The 16,873-nt window shown below is 43.4% G+C and overlaps 1 long non-coding RNA gene across 1 annotated transcript in view; it reads right to left on the bottom strand.

Moving 5' to 3' along the window:
• The window catches only part of LOC119870838, a 39,761-nt gene that overhangs the window by 7,170 nt on the left and 15,718 nt on the right, over positions 1 to 16,873 (bottom strand). The window lies entirely within an intron of this gene.

Here is a 16,873-nt window from a genome sequence, read left to right as displayed (position 1 = left end):
AGGTGGAACTTCATAGAATATAGTTGATAATTCCCAGTCCAGACACTCAGTGGTCCTGTCAGGCCAATTTAACAGGCTGGTCTTAATTCCTCCTGATACACGAGGGATGACAATGAATTATTTCCTTAAGCTACAGCAGAAGCGTATGGTCAGGGATCCCCGGGTGGCGCGGTGGTTTAGCGCCTACCTTTGGCCCAGGGCGTGATCCTGGAGACCTGGGATCGAATCCCACGTCGGGCTCCCGATACATGGGGCCTGCTTCTCCCTCTGCCTGTGTCTCTGCCCCTCTCTCTGTGTGTGTGTGTGACTATCATAAATAAATAAAAATTAAAAAAAAAAAAAAAGCGTATGGTCATTGGTATTGTTCTACTTGAATGTCAGCTGAATTCATGTTCAAATGATACCTATCTTATGGTGTCTTTACCTTGCTGAGCTAGTGTTGTGGTCTGTGTCCCTCCCAAATTCCTATGTTAAATCCTAACTGCCTCCCCCCCAACCTTGGTGTGATGGAGTTAAGAGGTGGGACCTTTGGGACCCCCAAAGGGGGGCGGGATTAGGTCATGAGCACAGAGCCTCATGAAGGGAATTAGTGCCCTCATATAAGAGACCCCAGGGAGCTCCTCACCCCTCCCACCACATGAGACATGGAAGGTGATGGGGCCTTGATCTTGGGCTTCCCAGCCTGCAGAACTATGGGAAATAAATTTCTGTTGTTTCTAAGCTATCCAAGTCTATAGTATTGTGTTCTAGTAGCCCAAATGGACTAAGCCTGCCACACCCTGAGACCTCATTTTAAACTCTACAGACTTGCATCTTACACAAGAAGAAACCATGGCTCAGCTAACCCCTCCAGAGTTATGTTCCTGTACCGTTCTGTTGCTACTAAAGAAAGATTTATTAGTGACAAGTCTATGCAAATGTGTAGCAAACACTTTTGCAACCCGTGAACAAAAAGCACATTGCATTATGGAAAAAAAAACTCTTAACAATAGAACAATAGAAACAAACACTAAATGGGTATTTAAAATGTTTCCTTTCTTAGAAAAAAAATATTTCCTTTCTTCAAAAATAAAATTATTTTTTAGTGTGGGTGGAACTTTTTAAAGTGTGTTAAGTCAGTACAAGCGAGAAAATAAAACTGCATGTGTGTGTGTCTATCTCTTCTAATGAAAGTTTCACTATCTTGCTTCCTTGGAACTCAGCTAAGTGATGCACTCACCTATCTGGGACACAACATAAAAAAGATTTAATCGGTCTCTGTAGGAGGAGAACGTACCTTAGGGGATCTGTGCTCTTAATGCTTCCCTTATGGACTATCTTTTCAGGCCTACTTTTACTTTATATACAATGCTAACTGGTTTAATTATTTCCTTTCTAAGGCCCTGGGAGATACCCACTTAAGACAGTAGAATAACTAGGACCACAAGAACAGTCACCAAGGGAGGAATAAAAATCATTCTCTGATTAGCAAACTGGAAAAGCACAACAGTGTGGGTCCAGGAGCCTCCCACACCCCAGACCTAGGAGCATCATCACATTTATGGTATCACCCACATTAATGATGAATTTCCAGGAAAACGTTGAAAATTTTCAGTATTAAATGTTAAAGGAGGCGAGAAAATACACAGTATAATTTCAGAAAGCTTTCTACTATGTTTAGCTTCCTGAGTAGATAGATCCCTGGGCACTGGAAAATATAACTACCCAGAAGGACTAATTTACTTCACTCTGAGGATACAGAGAAGCACTGGGGTGTGTGAAAGAGAACCTGAGATTTAAAAAAATTTTTTAAATCAGGATTTTAAAAATGTCTCCAAACTCTGCTACCGACTTATTTGCTGATACTAGCCTCACTTCTCTTACCAGTAAAACGGTGGTATCTAACCTATGGCTCCTGGGCCCACGTGCAAAGCACTTGTGCAAAGGTACATGACAGATATTAGCACATGCACAGCACAATTTCATATTCACATTTGGGAGTTTTCCCCAAAATATTACTTGCAACATTTTCTATTCAGCTGCAAACTTATTCCAAATGTTCCTCTTGGTTGTCTTGTGACAGATCCTGATTTCCCAGAACAATTTTTCCTGCCACCTCCAGTGTTTATATTTTATTCAGTCTTCTTCATAGTTCTAAAAATAATTTGGCCAACTTTAAGTTTGATAGTTTGTATTAACCAGTAAATTCACAGTGTGTTTCTTAAGCTATACCTACCCCCATATTCTTTTTCTTTAAAAAAAAAAAAAAAAGATTTTTTATTTATTTATTCATGAGAGACACAGAGAGAGAGAGAGAGGCAGAGACACAGGCAGAGGGAGAAGCAGGCTCCATGCAGGGAGCCCGATGTGGGACTCGATCCCGGGTCTCCAGGATCACACCCTAGGCTGAAGGAGGCACTAAACCGCTGAGCCACCCAGGCTGCCCCTGTCCCCATATTCTAATAAACCCCATTGCTACCTCTAAAGAAAGACCCATGTTCATAAATGTGAAAAGTTTGCCTGGATTGGCTAGGCAAGGCTGCCAAGGAAAGCTGGCTTCACACCTCCAAGGTATACTCTAAGATTAAAGTAATTTTAGGTCATGTTCAGTTGAAGTCTTGGCATATATTTATCTTCAGTCATCCAAAAGGGAAAGGAAGAAGTAAAGCTGTCACTATTTGCAAATGACATGAAAACCTTAAAGACTCCAACAAAAACCCGTTACAGCTCGTAAATAGTTTTGGTAAACCTGCAGAATACAAAATCAATGTACAAAAATCAGTTGCACTTTCATATACCAACAATGAAGTATCAGAAAGACAAATCAAGAAAACAGTCCCATTTACAGAAGTCTCAAAAGGATTAAATATTTGGGGCGCTTGGGTGGCTCAGAGGTTGAACATCTGCCTTTGGCTCAGGTCCTGAACCCAGGTCTTGGGATCAAGTCCCACATTGGGCTCCTAATAAGGAGCATCTTCTCCTCTGCCTGTGTCTCTGCCCCTTTCTCTCTGTGTCTGTCATGGATAAATAAATAATTTTTTTTTTTAAGATTTTATTTATCCATGACAGACACAGAGAGAGGCAGAGACACAGGCAGAGGGAGAAGCAGCCTCTGTGCAGGGAGCTGGACGTGGGACTCGATCCTGGGACTCCAGGATCATACCCTGGGCTGAAGGCGGTGCTAAACCACTGAGCCACCCGGGCTGCCCAAATAAATAAAATCTTTAATAATAATAAATAAATAAATATATATATATATTTAAGGAATATATATATATATTCCTTAAATACTTAGGAATAGGGATCCCTGGGTGGCGCAGCGGTTTGGCGCCTGCCTTTGGCCCAGGGCGCGATCCTGGAGACCCGGGATCGAGTCCCACATCGGGCTCCCGGTGCATGGAGCCTGTTTTCCCTCTGCCTGTGTCTCTGCGCCTCTCTCTCTCTCTGTGACTATCATAAATAAATAAAAATTAAAAAAAAAAAAAACTTGGGAATATATTTAACCAAAAATGGAAGATCTGTACACTGAAAACCAGAAGATCTTGACTAAAGAAATTAAAGAAGATATAAACAGAACTATTAGAAGAATTAATATTGTTAAAATGTCCAAACTACACAAAGTGATCTACAGATTCAGTGAGATCCCTATCAAAATTTCAATGCAATTTTTCTCAGAAACAGAACAAACAATCCTAAGATTTTTAATAGAGCCACAAAAGACCCCGAATAGGCAAAGCATTCTTAAGAAAGAACAAAGCAGGGCAGCCCGGGTGGCTCAGCGGTTTAGTGCGTCTGCAGCCCAAGGTGTGATCCTGGAGACCAGGGATCCAGTCCCACATCAGGCTCCCTGCATGGAGCCTGCTTCTCCCTCTGCCTGTGTCTCTGCCTCTTTCTCTCTCTGTGTGTGTCTCTCATGAATAAATAAATAAAATCTTTAAAAAAAAGAAAGAACAAAACAGGAGGTATCACACTTGATAAGTTCAAACTATGCTGTAAAATTATAGTAATCAAACAGCATAGTATTGGCATAAAACAAACACAGAATTGAGAGAGCTCAGAAATAAACTCATACATATATAGCCAATTAATTTACAGCAAAGGAGCTAAGAATATACAATAGGAAAAGGATATCTTTTAATAAATGATGGGGAAAAACTAGACAGCCACATGCAAAAGAGTGAAGTTGGACCCCTATTTACACCAAAACCAAAAATCAACCCAAAATGGATTAAAATCTTGAACCTAAGACCTGAAATTATAAAATTGCCAGGAAAAAAACACAGAGGTTATCTCCTTGACATCAGTTTTGGCACCAAAAGTAAAGGCAACAAAAGCAAAAGTAAACAAGTGGAACTACATCACAATAAAAAAACTTTTGCACAGCAAAGGAAACCATCAACAAAATGAATTTAAATATTTCCTTCTATTGGAGAATAGAAGGAAATATTTGCAAATCACATATCTGATAAGGGGTTAATAACCAAAATACACAAGAAACATAAAATTCAATAGCAAAAAATAAATAACCCAATTAAAAAATGGGCAAAGGGGGATCCCTGGGTGGCACAGCGGTTTGGCGCCTGCCTTTGGCCCAGGGCGCGATCCTGGAGACCCGGGATCGAATCCCACATCGGGCTCCCGGTGCATGGAGCCTGCTTCTCCCTCTGCCTGTGTCTCTGCCTCTCTCTCTCTCACTGTGTGCCTATCATAAATAAAAAAATAAAAAAAAATAAAAAAAAAAAATGGGCAAAGGGAGGGATGCCTGGGTGGCTTAGCGGTTGAGCGTCTGCCTTTGGCTCAGGTTGTGATCCTGGGGTCCTGGGATCAAGTCCCACATCAGGCCCCCTGCAGGGAACCTGCTTCTCCCTCTGCCTGTGTGTCTGCCTCTCTCTCTCTCCCTCTCCCTCTGTATGTGTGTGTGTTTCTTGTGAATAAATAAATAAAATCTTAAAAAAAAAAAAAAAAGACAAGGGATAACAAGTGTCCAGGAGGATATGGAGAGAAAGGAACCCTTGTGTACTGCCAGTGAGAATGTAAATTAGAGCTACCACTGTGGAGGCTCCTCAAGAAATGAAAAATAGAACTACCATAGGATCCATAGATCCATTTATGGGTATAGATCCAAAGGAAACAAATCCATTATCTCAAAGAAACATCTGGATCCCATGTTCATTACATCACTCCTAATGGCCAAGTTATAGAAACAACCTAAGTGTCTGCTGATAGAGAAATGGACAAAGAAAATGTGATATATATGGATGTGTGTGTGTATGTGTGTAAACATATACTCATCATACAGACACACATACAAAATGAAATATTATTTAGCCTTTAAAAAAAGAGGAAAATTCCGTCATTTACAACAAGGATGATCCTGGAAGGCATCATGCTAAATGAAATAAACGAGAGGATAACAAATACTGCATGGTACTTACACGTGAAATCTGTAAATCAATCCATCAATCAATCAACATTGTTTTCTTTTTTTTTTTTTTTTTAATTTTTATTTACTTATGATAGTCACACACAGAGAGAGAGAGAGAGAGAGAGAGGCAGAGACACAGGCAGAGGGAGAAGCAGGCTCCATGCACCGGGAGCCCGACGTGGGATTCGATCCCGGGTCTCCAGGATCGCGCCCTGGGCCAAAGGCAGGCGCTAAACCGCTGCGCCACCCAGGGATCCCTCAACATTGTTTTCAAGTCAAAACAGTAGAAAAGTGGTTGCCAGGTTTAGGGGGAAATAAAGGGCCAGGTTGGTAAAAGGTTACAAATTTCCAAGGGACAAAAAAAAAGAAATAGACTGTTTCTATTCTTATAAAGATAATAAAACAGAACTAAAGGGCTTAAGTCAATAAAACCAGGACATATTTATTGAGCTGTTTATTGAAGATTTATTAAACTGTGGAATAAAGCACCTGCACACAGCAGGAAGATTGGCTCCCAAAGACTTTCCTCTACTCTCACAAGTCAGGCCTCTTGAGGTTCGGTCCAGGTATAAATAAATACTAGTGCAAGGTAGGCCCCTACTTTTCACTTCTGTTTCTGTGATTTGTGGGAGCATTGGTAGTGCCATATCTTAACTTCAAAGTTTTTAGCCTTATTTCTGCCATGTTAAGTGGAAAAGGTGCCTAGATTATTTGGAAAAATAAGACAATGCCATTCCCTAGTTACTTTTACTCCCTTCAACGCTAACTGATTAAAAAAAAAAAATGGCTTAAATAAAACCAGAAGAGAAAGTAAACTTTAAAAATCTCCAAGGCTCAAAAGTAATAGAATTACATGAATTTAAAATCAAAGTTGCCATGTGAGGCTGTCCAGGCTGTGCACTGCATAAATCTAGGCATCTCTATTCACAGAGATGACAATAATCACAATGTGATGTGAATGGTACCACCTAGAGCTGTGCAAAATGTTTAGAGCATATCACTTGATTGTGCTGGAATTCATCTGGCCAGCCCATAAGCAAGTCTCCTCAAATGTTTCACCAAACATTCCCTAAATCTGCCCCCCTTCTACCTGATGAGGGAGCAAAAGGCAAGCTGAGAACAAAGCACTAGCAGACACCCGACGAGCTCCCCCGCCTCCTGGGTGGGATTTGTGTGACCTTCCTCCAAGATGGTCCAACTATCTTATTGCTAATGCTTTGCTAGAGGGGAAAAACAACCTTAGTTTGATAATAGCAAGGCCTCCAGTACCCTGAGGGTCCTCTTTAGCATATGAAAGTCCCTTGAGACACCTCCCTTTGTCCTTACCTCCCCCAAGCCCAGAGTATTTAAGTCAGCCATTCTTCTTGACCCGGCGCAGCCCTGCTTTCTCCCCACGGGTCCTGTCTCCCTGCTTCAATAAAATCGCCTTTTTGCACCAAAGATGTCTCAAGGATTCCTTCTTGGCCCTGGGCTCCGGACCTCTCCAGAACTATACATCATGCCTACTCACAATCAGGTTCTCATCATTTCTCACCTGCATTATTACAGGAGATTTCTTGCTTCTCCCTCCCTCCCGTTCTCTCAGCCCATCTTCCATGCCACACCCAGAGTGAGCTTTCAAAAGTGGGATCCCCTACCTTTGTAAGATGCATTTTCCTCCCCTCACTCAACATGTCAGCTATGACAGTTCCAAATCCCCAGCTCCCTAAAGGGTTTGCTTCTCCTGACTCTGAGACTTGGCCAGCTTTGAACCCACACTGGTCCTTTATTTCCAACTTTTCTGCTCAGGGCATTTGTTATGCCTGAAAAATGTTCTTGGCTCAGCCTTGCTGATCCCTCCTTCAATGGGCCCTCTCTCTACCTGTGATGAGGGAACAGAAGGCTAACTGAGGACAAATCACAAGCTGACATCCCCATGAATGACCTCTCCTTCCACAGGTGGCACGCCTGTGACATTCCTCAGGCACTCCTGGCTGCCCTAAAGCTAAGGGAAAGGAAAAACAGTTAATTTATAGAGATTATAGTCCTATAGACCTGAGTCTTCCTCAGTTTACAAAATGTCTTCGTGATTTACAAGATAAAAAGCATTCTTATTAATAACCTAACTTCTGGAAGAAAATTCCCAACTGTCTTAACGATAATGCTTTACTGGAGGGGAAAAACCACCTTCATCTGACAGTGAAAAGGCCTCCAGTATCTTGTAGGTCCTCTTTAGCATACAAAATTCTTTTGAAACTTTCTTTTTTTTTTTTTTTTTAATTTTTTTTTTTTTAAATTTATGATAGTCACACAGAGAGAGAGAGGGGCAGAGACACAGGCAGAGGGAGAAGCAGGCTCCATGCACCGGGAGCCCGACGTGGGATTCGATTCCGGGTCTCCAGGATCGCGCCCTGGGCCAAAGACAGGCGCTAAACCGCTGCGCCACCCAGGGATCCCGAAACTTTGTTTTTTTTTAACCTCCCCCAGCTCCTAAGGATATAATCAACCACCTCTCATGAGCCCAGGGCAACAGTTCTTCCTGCCCACAGGTCCCTGCCCCCTGTGCTTTATTTTATTTATTTATTTATTTTTTTAATTTATTTTTTATTGGTGTTCAATTTACTAACATACAGAATAACCCCCAGTGCCCGTCACCCATTCACTCCCACCCCCCGTCCTCCTCCCCTTCTACCACCCCTACCCCTGTGCTTTAATAAAACCACTCCTTTGCAGCAAAGATGTCTCAAGAATTCTTTCTTGGGGACACCTGGATGGCTCAGTAGTTGAGTATCTGCCTTCGGCCCAGAGTGTGATCCCGGGGTTTCGGGATCCAGTACCATGTTGGGCTCCCTGCAGGGAGCCTTTCTCTATCTCTGCCTAGGTCTCTGCCTCTCTAGGTGTGTGTCTCATGAATAAATAAATAAAATATTTTTTAAAAAGAATTCTTAAAAAAATAAAAAAAGAATTCTTTCTTCGTCATCGGCTCTAGACCTTGCTCCACCAAACCTCATCAACATTACAAAACTGCATCACCCTGGACCCCCTGATTGTCCCATGATCTCTCAGCGCACGGTATTTCTTCCCAGCACTGATGGCAACAGGAATTAACTAGTCTAGAACATGCCGCCTCTGCTGGATTATACCCTCCATGAGGACAGAACCGTGTATCCCCAATTTACTGCTGTAGTGCCAGCACTGAACACAATTCCTTGCACACAGAAAGGTCCACATAAATATTAAATGAATGTGTGATGATTATGGGTTTCCCAGGGTAGCCCAAATAAATGTAGTTCTAAAAGTGATAATAAGAAATGTAAATTTTATAGAAAAATGGTTGGTGGGGGGATCCCTGGGTGGCTCAGCGGTTTAGCACCTGCCTTCAGCCCAGGGCGCGATCCTGGAGTCCCCGGAAGGAGAACCACATCGGGCTCCTTGCATGGAGCCTGCTTCTCCCTCTGCTTCTCTCTCTCTCTCTCCCTGTGTTTCTCGTGAATAAATAAATAAAATCTTAAAGAAAAAAAAAGGCTGGTGGGGGTGGGTGGGGGTGTCAGTGAGGGGTGTAGGGAAGGAGAAAAAATCCTTTTCCTTGAGTCATCTTAAGGTCGTCAAGTTGGGGCCCTGTCAATTAGACTGACAAAAGACAGGAGTACGTGGCTCTTGATCTCGGTGCTGTAAGTTTGAACCCCACATGTAGAGATAGATTACTTAAAAATAAAATCTTTTAAGAGGAGGGGCGCCTGGGTGGCTCAGTGGTTGAGTATCTGCCTTTGGCTCAGGTCATTATCCCTGGGTTCTGGGATCAAGTCCTACATCCGGCTCCCTGCAGGGAGCATCCTTCTCCCTCAGCCTGTGTCTCTGCCTCTCTCGGTCTCTCATGAATAAATAAAATCTTTTTAAAAAAAGAGAGAGAGAGAGAGACTAACAACAACAACAACAAAAAAACGAACAAGAAAGACAAATAGAAGTTTATTAACATGTGCATTAACACATGAACACAAGGGAGAACCCAGGGATGAATAATCCAAAGGGGTAGTTGGAATTTGGGCTTCTGTACCATCTTGGGTTAAAAAAGGCAAAAGGTTTTTGGCCTTCTAGTCAGGATAGGCAAGTTTTAGAACGGTGACCTTGAGAAATATGGTAAACAGACTTGTTTAGTAAACTTTGTAATGCAGATTTAATCTAGGTCCTCTCCACCAATAAGAGTCCTTAGATCTTCCGGGTAAGGGGGAGGGAGGTATTTTTACAGTTGGAAACATCCTTTAGAAATGTAAATTACAAAAAAAAAAGAAATGTAAATTACCCTTTACAAAAGGAAAACAGTATCTAGTTTGTAGAGTTTTTCCTGTTTAGGGCTGATTCTCCCTGGCCTTGAGTCCAGAATAATTCATACCCCAAAAAGGCATATTTTGGAGTGGTACATTCTGGTACCCTTCACTTAAGCCAAACATTAGAGATTTACAAAGCTACAAAATAATGCCATTCTTTCTTTTTATAAGATTTTATTTATTTATTCATGAGAGACAGAGACATAGGCAGAGGGAGAAGCAGTCTCCACGCAGGGAGCCCAATGTAGGACTCGATCCCAGGACCCCGGATCACGACCTCAGTTGATGGCAGACGCTGAACCTCTGAGCCACCCAGGTTACCCCACCTTTTTTTTTTTTTTTTAAGATTTTATTTATTTATACATGAGAGACACACAGATTGAGAGAGGCAGTGACACAGGCAGAGGGAGAAGCAGGCCCAATGCGGGGAGCCTGATGTGGGACTCGATCCTGGGACCTCAGGATCACACCCTGGGCAGAAGGCAGGTGCTCAACCACTGAGCCACCCAGGCGTCCCTAAATAAATAAAATCTTAAAAAAAAAAACAACAAAAAGTAATCTCCGTGTCTGTGTGGAGTCCCTGTACATATCCAGTACATTTGATTGTCTCCTGTTCACCTATCTCTTGTCAGTTTGCTTTTTTTTTTCCTTAAGATTTTATCTCTTTATTTGAGATAGAGGGAGAGACTGAGAGGGAGTATGAGCAGGAAGGGGGCAGAGGGAGAGGGGAAAGCAGACTCCTCGCTGAGCAGGGAGCCCAGTGTGGGGCTCCATCCCAGGACCCTGAGATCAGGACCTGAGCTGAAGGCAGATGCTTCCCTAAGCCACCCAGGCAACCCCAATTTCTTAGTTTAACTAGAAGGACCCTTGAAGGGGACAGGAGCTCTTGCTCTCTGATTACCCACAAACAAAAGCTCTGTGGAGTTCTCTATAGCTTTTTTTTAAAGACTATTTTTAGAGCAGTTTTAGGTTCACAGCAAAAATGAGCAGAAAGTACAGGGGTTTTCCCATATGCCCTTTGCCTCCCCTACTCCCAGCTCATGGACAGGCTCCCCTGTTATCAAATCCCCACCAGGGTGGTTCATTTATTAAGATGGATGGACCGACACTGACAGTTGGTAATCATTGACAGATGGTTTACCTTAGAGTTCAGTCTTGCTGTTATGCCTTCTATGGTTTCAGACAAATGCATAATGACACATACCCATTATTCCAGTGAAGGAGGTGAGGACAATTCAAAATATGCGGCTGCAGCATACTATTTTGGTCAGAAGGCTCTCGAAAAACAGAAAGCACAGGGAGAGACTTTCTCTGACCTCCTCTTATCTACCTCCTTTCATAGGCAAAAGAAACTCGCTTGTCATAAATCCCCTCCCTAGGAATTTCATCATCCCGGAGGTTTGACCTTTACCTTAGGAGAGGAGACTAGATGTTGACACCACACCCAGACAGACATTGTCACACACTATCCTACCTATCTCCCATTTATTCTTCTTAAGGGCCCATCTTTTTTTTTTTTTTTTTTTCTTTTTTAAGATTTTATTTATTTTTCGGGATCCCTGGGTGGCGCAGCGGTTTGGCGCCTGCCTTTGGCCCAGGGCGCGATCCTGGAGACCCGGGATCGAATCCCACATCAGGCTCCTGGTGCATGGAGCCTGCTTCTCCCTCTGCCTATGTCTCTGCCTCTCTCTCTCTCTCTCTCTCTGTGACTATCATAAATAAATAAAAATTTAAAAAAAAAAGATTTTATTTATTTTTCAAAAAAATTTTTTTTAAATTTATTTTTCATGAGAGACAGAGAGAGAGGCAAAGACACAGGCAGGGAGAGAAGCAGGCTCCCTGTGGGGAGCCCAATGTGGGACTCCATCCCAGGACTCTGGAATCATGACCTGGGCCCAAGGCAAATAGATGCTCAACCACTGAGCCACCCAGGCACCCCAAGAGCCCATCTATCATTTTTAATAAATATTTACTTTCCCCTAAGGGACCTACAGCCCCTGTCTTCTTCCCCAGGAAGATCTTACATAAACTCAAATCTCAATTAGTAAGTTTATATACATTTTCTCCTGTTAATCTACCTGCTGTCAGTTTATCCCATAAACCCAGCTATTACACCAGAGGGAAAGCCTTCCTCCCCTACAATATTATTGTTAAAGAGAAAACCACAGACCCAATATGGCATCACTCAGGCCAAATCACCAACCACGGTTATAACCTAATGTAATTGTAGTTTCAACTTTTTCCAGAATTGCAGTCTTAACTGGTCAGTCAAGAATCTTCTGCTCTGCATCGGTGAGGTGATCTACCACAAGGGCCCTCCCCATTCCTCAGGGGAAGATGAGGTCATGTGCCTGATAAGACACTCCCTCCCAACTTCTCCCCCAGGGGAAAGTGACCTTGCCTGGAACTGTCCCTTTTTTTTCTTGCCCTACCCTCCTTCCTATAAAAACCCTCCAACATCTACAACTCCTGGGAGCTCCCCCCTACCAGATGGGATGCTGCCGGATGCTTAATGAAGCCAATTAGATCTTCAAATATGCTCGGTTGAACTTTGCTTTTTAATAGCATCATACAGAGTATTTTCACTGCCCTAAAAAGCCTGGGTTCTGCCTCTAAAGAGGTCCTGAGTTTTTGTGTTTGTTTGTTTGTTTGTTTTTGTGGATCCACTGCACCATCCTTTCCTCATAGTAATCCCACAATCCCACTTACGTTTTCTGAATTTCTAGAATTAACGTTGAGACCAATTCTAGACCACCAAGAGCCTCTGACAGCATCCCCTATGCTGTCATTGCCTACCTTCTTCCTTTGTGGCCCATTTTTGCCTCTTTTAAGGGCCCTTTGATTCAATTTTATGCATCACCTGCTGAGACCTGCTTCTTCCAGATCTGGTACTAGTCCCTTGAAACCTAAAGGCACAGGGGATGGAGGAGGAAACATTGGTCTGTCCTCAGGTGGAGCTACCCATAGATAATGGAAACTTTACAAGGACCTGACTCCTTTATCCTAAGCCAGGTATGTGCCCAACTCTGGGAGGCGGAAGCAGGGAGCAAGAAAATGAATCCTACCTCCTGTTCCAACTTGGCAGTGTCTGGATGGGTACCTGCTAGCTCCCCTGACATTGCTTCCAGAAGGGGCTTCCGGCCTTGGTAAGCTCACTGTCCTTAAATCCCAGCTCTAATGGGTGGGGTCTTTCAGGGGTTTTGAAAAAAACTTAAGGAGCACCTGGGCGGCTCGCTCGATTAGATTAAGCTCCCAACTCCTGGTTTTGGCCCAAGTCATGATCTCAGGGTCTTGGAATCAACCTTGGAGTCTGGCTTCACACGCTCATCACACAGTCGGCTTGTGCCTTTCCCTACCCCTCTGATCCTACCCCTGCTCATGCTCAAGTGCTTTCTCTCTCTTTCTCTAAAGCAAATAAATAAAAATTTAAAAGAAAAGAAAAAACTAAGAGAAAGTTAAAAAGATTGCAAGAAGCTATGAAAACATCATGGTGAACATCCTTCCAGACACTGGGATATAAGTGGGCCTCAGTTTGCTTTTCACAACCGACCTGATCATCCTGATGATCATCTTTGTGGTTTGTGACCACTGTGTGATTCAGCAACAAACTGCAGCCTCTGGTCTGGCTGCTTTTCCTTTTCTTGGGATTTTTCACCAGTGTTTAAGAACATTTTGCCAGGTCCACCTCATGCCCGAGGTAAAATGCACACGCCATAGATAAAGGTAAAATCATCAGGCTCCCAAGGAGAATTCACTCACCATACAAACCACTGGACAAACTAGGGGCAGAGCAGAAGTCTTTGACCAACTCCTGACTCCCCAGAGGAATTCCTCTGTAGAGCAGGAGAGAAGTCAGGGGCCACAGAGATGATGAACAGTCTTGTTAGGAAAATCAGAGCCACCTCTAGTGGAGGGATGTTGGTGGGACAGAGAAGGGAGGGAGGAAGTTGGAACTTTAGAGGCATTACTAACAACCCCTGTCTCTCCCCCATCCCTTCCTCGCACCCCACCCTCCCCATGGCAGAGAAAAAGGCGTCCCTGGGGCAGCTTGAAAGGAAGGAGAGATTCCCAGGGGCTCTGGGAAGTGAGGTCACTGTTGGGAAGGCAGGACATTCCCAGTGGAAAGCATTCAGCGCTGCTTTGGGGCTGCAACCCTATAAATACATTCTTGTCTAAGATCTGATACATGGGCTTAGAAGATGGGCCATTAAAAAAATAAACAGTATTAATAATATTAATAATCAAGAGTGTCAGCAGTGTTGAAATTTTTCTGGAACGGTTTCCTGAGTTGCCTAATGCCCAGAGAAGGAAAATAATAGTGTTCAGTCATAAATTACAGGATTAGTGCACATAGCTATCAAGATGATGAGCCAGAGCTTGTAAATTGGTTTTGTTTTGGTCTAATAGATGTTTTTCCTCTGTGTGTGTGTGTGTGTGTGTGTGGTTTCATCACTTTTTTTTGCCTCTGGCTCTTTCTGATTAAAAAAAAACTTTAAAGAGGTAGGACATGACACATCAGATGGATCTGTGTTTATGTTTAAAAAAAAAAATACTGGAGCAGCCCAGGTGGCTCAGCGGTTTAGCGCCACCTTCAGCCCAGGGCGTGATCCTAGAGACCCGGGATTGAGTCCCACATCGGGCTCCCTTCATGGAGCCTGCTTCTCCCTCTGCCTGTGTCTCTGCCTCTCTCTCTCTGTGTCTCTCATGAATAAATAAATAAAACCTTAAAAAAAAAAAAAAAACTGGCTCACTACACATGCTGAAGGGGGACGCTATTAAGAGCAGTGTTTTTGCCTTTATTCAAAGATTCATTTATTCAACTGACTTTATAGATTGCCCACTTGGTCCAAGCCAGGAGCTAGGACACCAAGGTGAACACACATTCTCTCCCCTCAAACAGAAAAGTAAACAAATAAAATGTATTGGGAAGAGTTCTGATCAATGAAAATTGTAAATCAAGACTGCCTCATATTCATTGAGACATATGTATGATATTTTTAAAATTATAAACGGTAGTACGGTTGACCCTTGAACAACACAGTTTTGAACTGTGGGGGTCCACTTTTTTTTTTTTAAGATTTTATTTATTTATTCCTGAGAGACACACAAAGAGAGGCAGAGGGAGAAGTAGGCTCCACGCAGGGAGCCTGATGTGGGACTCGATCCCAGGTCTCCAGGATCACGCCCTGGGTTGAAGGTGGTGCTAAACTGCTGAGCCACCGCGGCTGCCCCAGGTGGGTTTTTTACAGCACAATACTGTAAATGTACTTTCATGGATTTTCTCTTCCTAATGATTTTCTTTTTTTTTAATTTTATTTATTTATTTGTGAGAGAAAGAGAAAAAAAAACACAACAGGGAGGAGGAATAGAGAGAAAAGGGAGGCAGACTTCCCCACAGCAGGGAGCTCCATGCAGGGCTTGATCCCAGGACCCTGGGATCATGACCACAGCAGAAGGCAGATGCTTAACCAACTGAGCCCCGCCCCCTCCCCGCCCCACATACCTACCCCTCCTTATGATTTTCTTACTAGGGACACCTGGGTGGCTCAGTGGTTAAGTATCTGCCTTGGGCTCAGGCCATGATCCTGGGGTCCTGGCACCGAGTCCCACATCGGGCTCTCTACATGGAGCCTGCTTCTCCCTCTGCCTGTGTCTCTCTGCCTCTCTCTCTCTCTCTCTTACTCTCTCTCTGTGTATCTCTCATGAATAAATAAATAAAATCTTTAAAAAAATTATTTTCTTACTAACATTTTCGTCTATCTCACTTTATTGTACTAATAGAATGTATAACATATGCAACATACAAAATACATGTTAATCCACTGTTTCTGTTACTGGTAAGGCTTCCAGTCAACAGCAGACTATTAGTAGCCAAGTTTGGGGGAATCACTGGTGGTACTCAGATTTTCAACCGCGCAAGGGTTGGCGCCCGCCCATCACCCCTGCGTTGTGCAAGGGTCAATGGTACACTGTACAGACTGCTTTGCACCTTTTTTTTTTTAAGATTTTATTTATTTATTTATGAGAGACATAGAGAGGCAGAGGGAGAACAGGCTCCCTGCGGGGAGCCCGATGCGGGACTCAATCCCAGGACCCAGGATCACAACCTGAGCCTAAGGTGGACGCTCAGGCGCCCCTCGGATTTGGTTTTTTGTTTTGCTTCTTTACTGTACAATATGCCCTGGAGGATAGTCTACCTAGTAGTTGTGCATTTTAAATAGATGCTATGGCCGTAAGCAAGCAGTGGGCAAGAGGATTTGGGCAGCCTGTCGGGCTTGGTGCCTGGTTAGGAGTGGGAGGCATCTAGGCCAGTGCTCCATCTACTGGAAATTTCACTCACCCTCTTGCACTTCTCTAGAGTTGCTCTAGCAGAAAAGGGCAAACCTGGAAGCTACTTTATTTATGCTCCATCCCAAGACCCCGGGATCATGACCTGAGCTGAAGGCAGATGCTTAACTGACGGAGCCCCTCCACCCCCTTCCGTGCCGCCTGGGTCTTAAATTTTCTAAGCGCTCCATCACAGAAGTACAAGTGCTTAACATCCCCCTTTGGATTTATACACCTGGATTTGAAACCTTACGATAAATTGCATTCGTCACAATAATGGAAAATCAGTAGTGATTTATCATACACTAGCCCAGCGCTTAGCCCACCAGATCCGAAGCATAAATAAAATAGCTTCCAGGTTTTGCCCTTTTCTGCTAGAGCAACTGTAGACAGCCCAGCAATAGTGGGAGCAATAGAAGTATATTTGTTTGGGATGGTTGTCGGGTTTCGGGTTTGTTTGGTTTTTGTTTTATTTTGCTATGATAATTCTCAAATAACTTTTAACTTTTTTTAAAAAAAGGTTTATTCTCTTAGTTGCTCCTTCATAATCCAGAAATCAGTCAAGTGCTGTGCATGAGATGCAGCTTGCACACTGAGGCGAGTCTCCACTTTCCATCCACCTAATCTTGCACGGCCATTAGTAGGATTCACAATGAGACAGACGTCCGTGTGACATGGACTGGACAGTGGGGTTTCCCATGGGTCAGCACTGATTTCTCCCTCCACAATGACACAAAGGCAAATACCAACAAAACTCTGCCTTCCTCAGTTTCAGGACTCACTTATTGAAAGCCTTCTTTCTTCTGGTGATGACACACAGTAAACATCTGCCCTGCCA

The sequence above is a fragment of the Canis lupus genome, chromosome 1 (genome assembly GCF_011100685.1).
Source record: "Canis lupus familiaris isolate Mischka breed German Shepherd chromosome 1, alternate assembly UU_Cfam_GSD_1.0, whole genome shotgun sequence".
NCBI lineage: Eukaryota > Metazoa > Chordata > Mammalia > Carnivora > Canidae > Canis > Canis lupus.
Note: the sequence above shows the minus strand (reverse complement) of the source record. Positions and strands in the feature narration are given on the sequence as shown.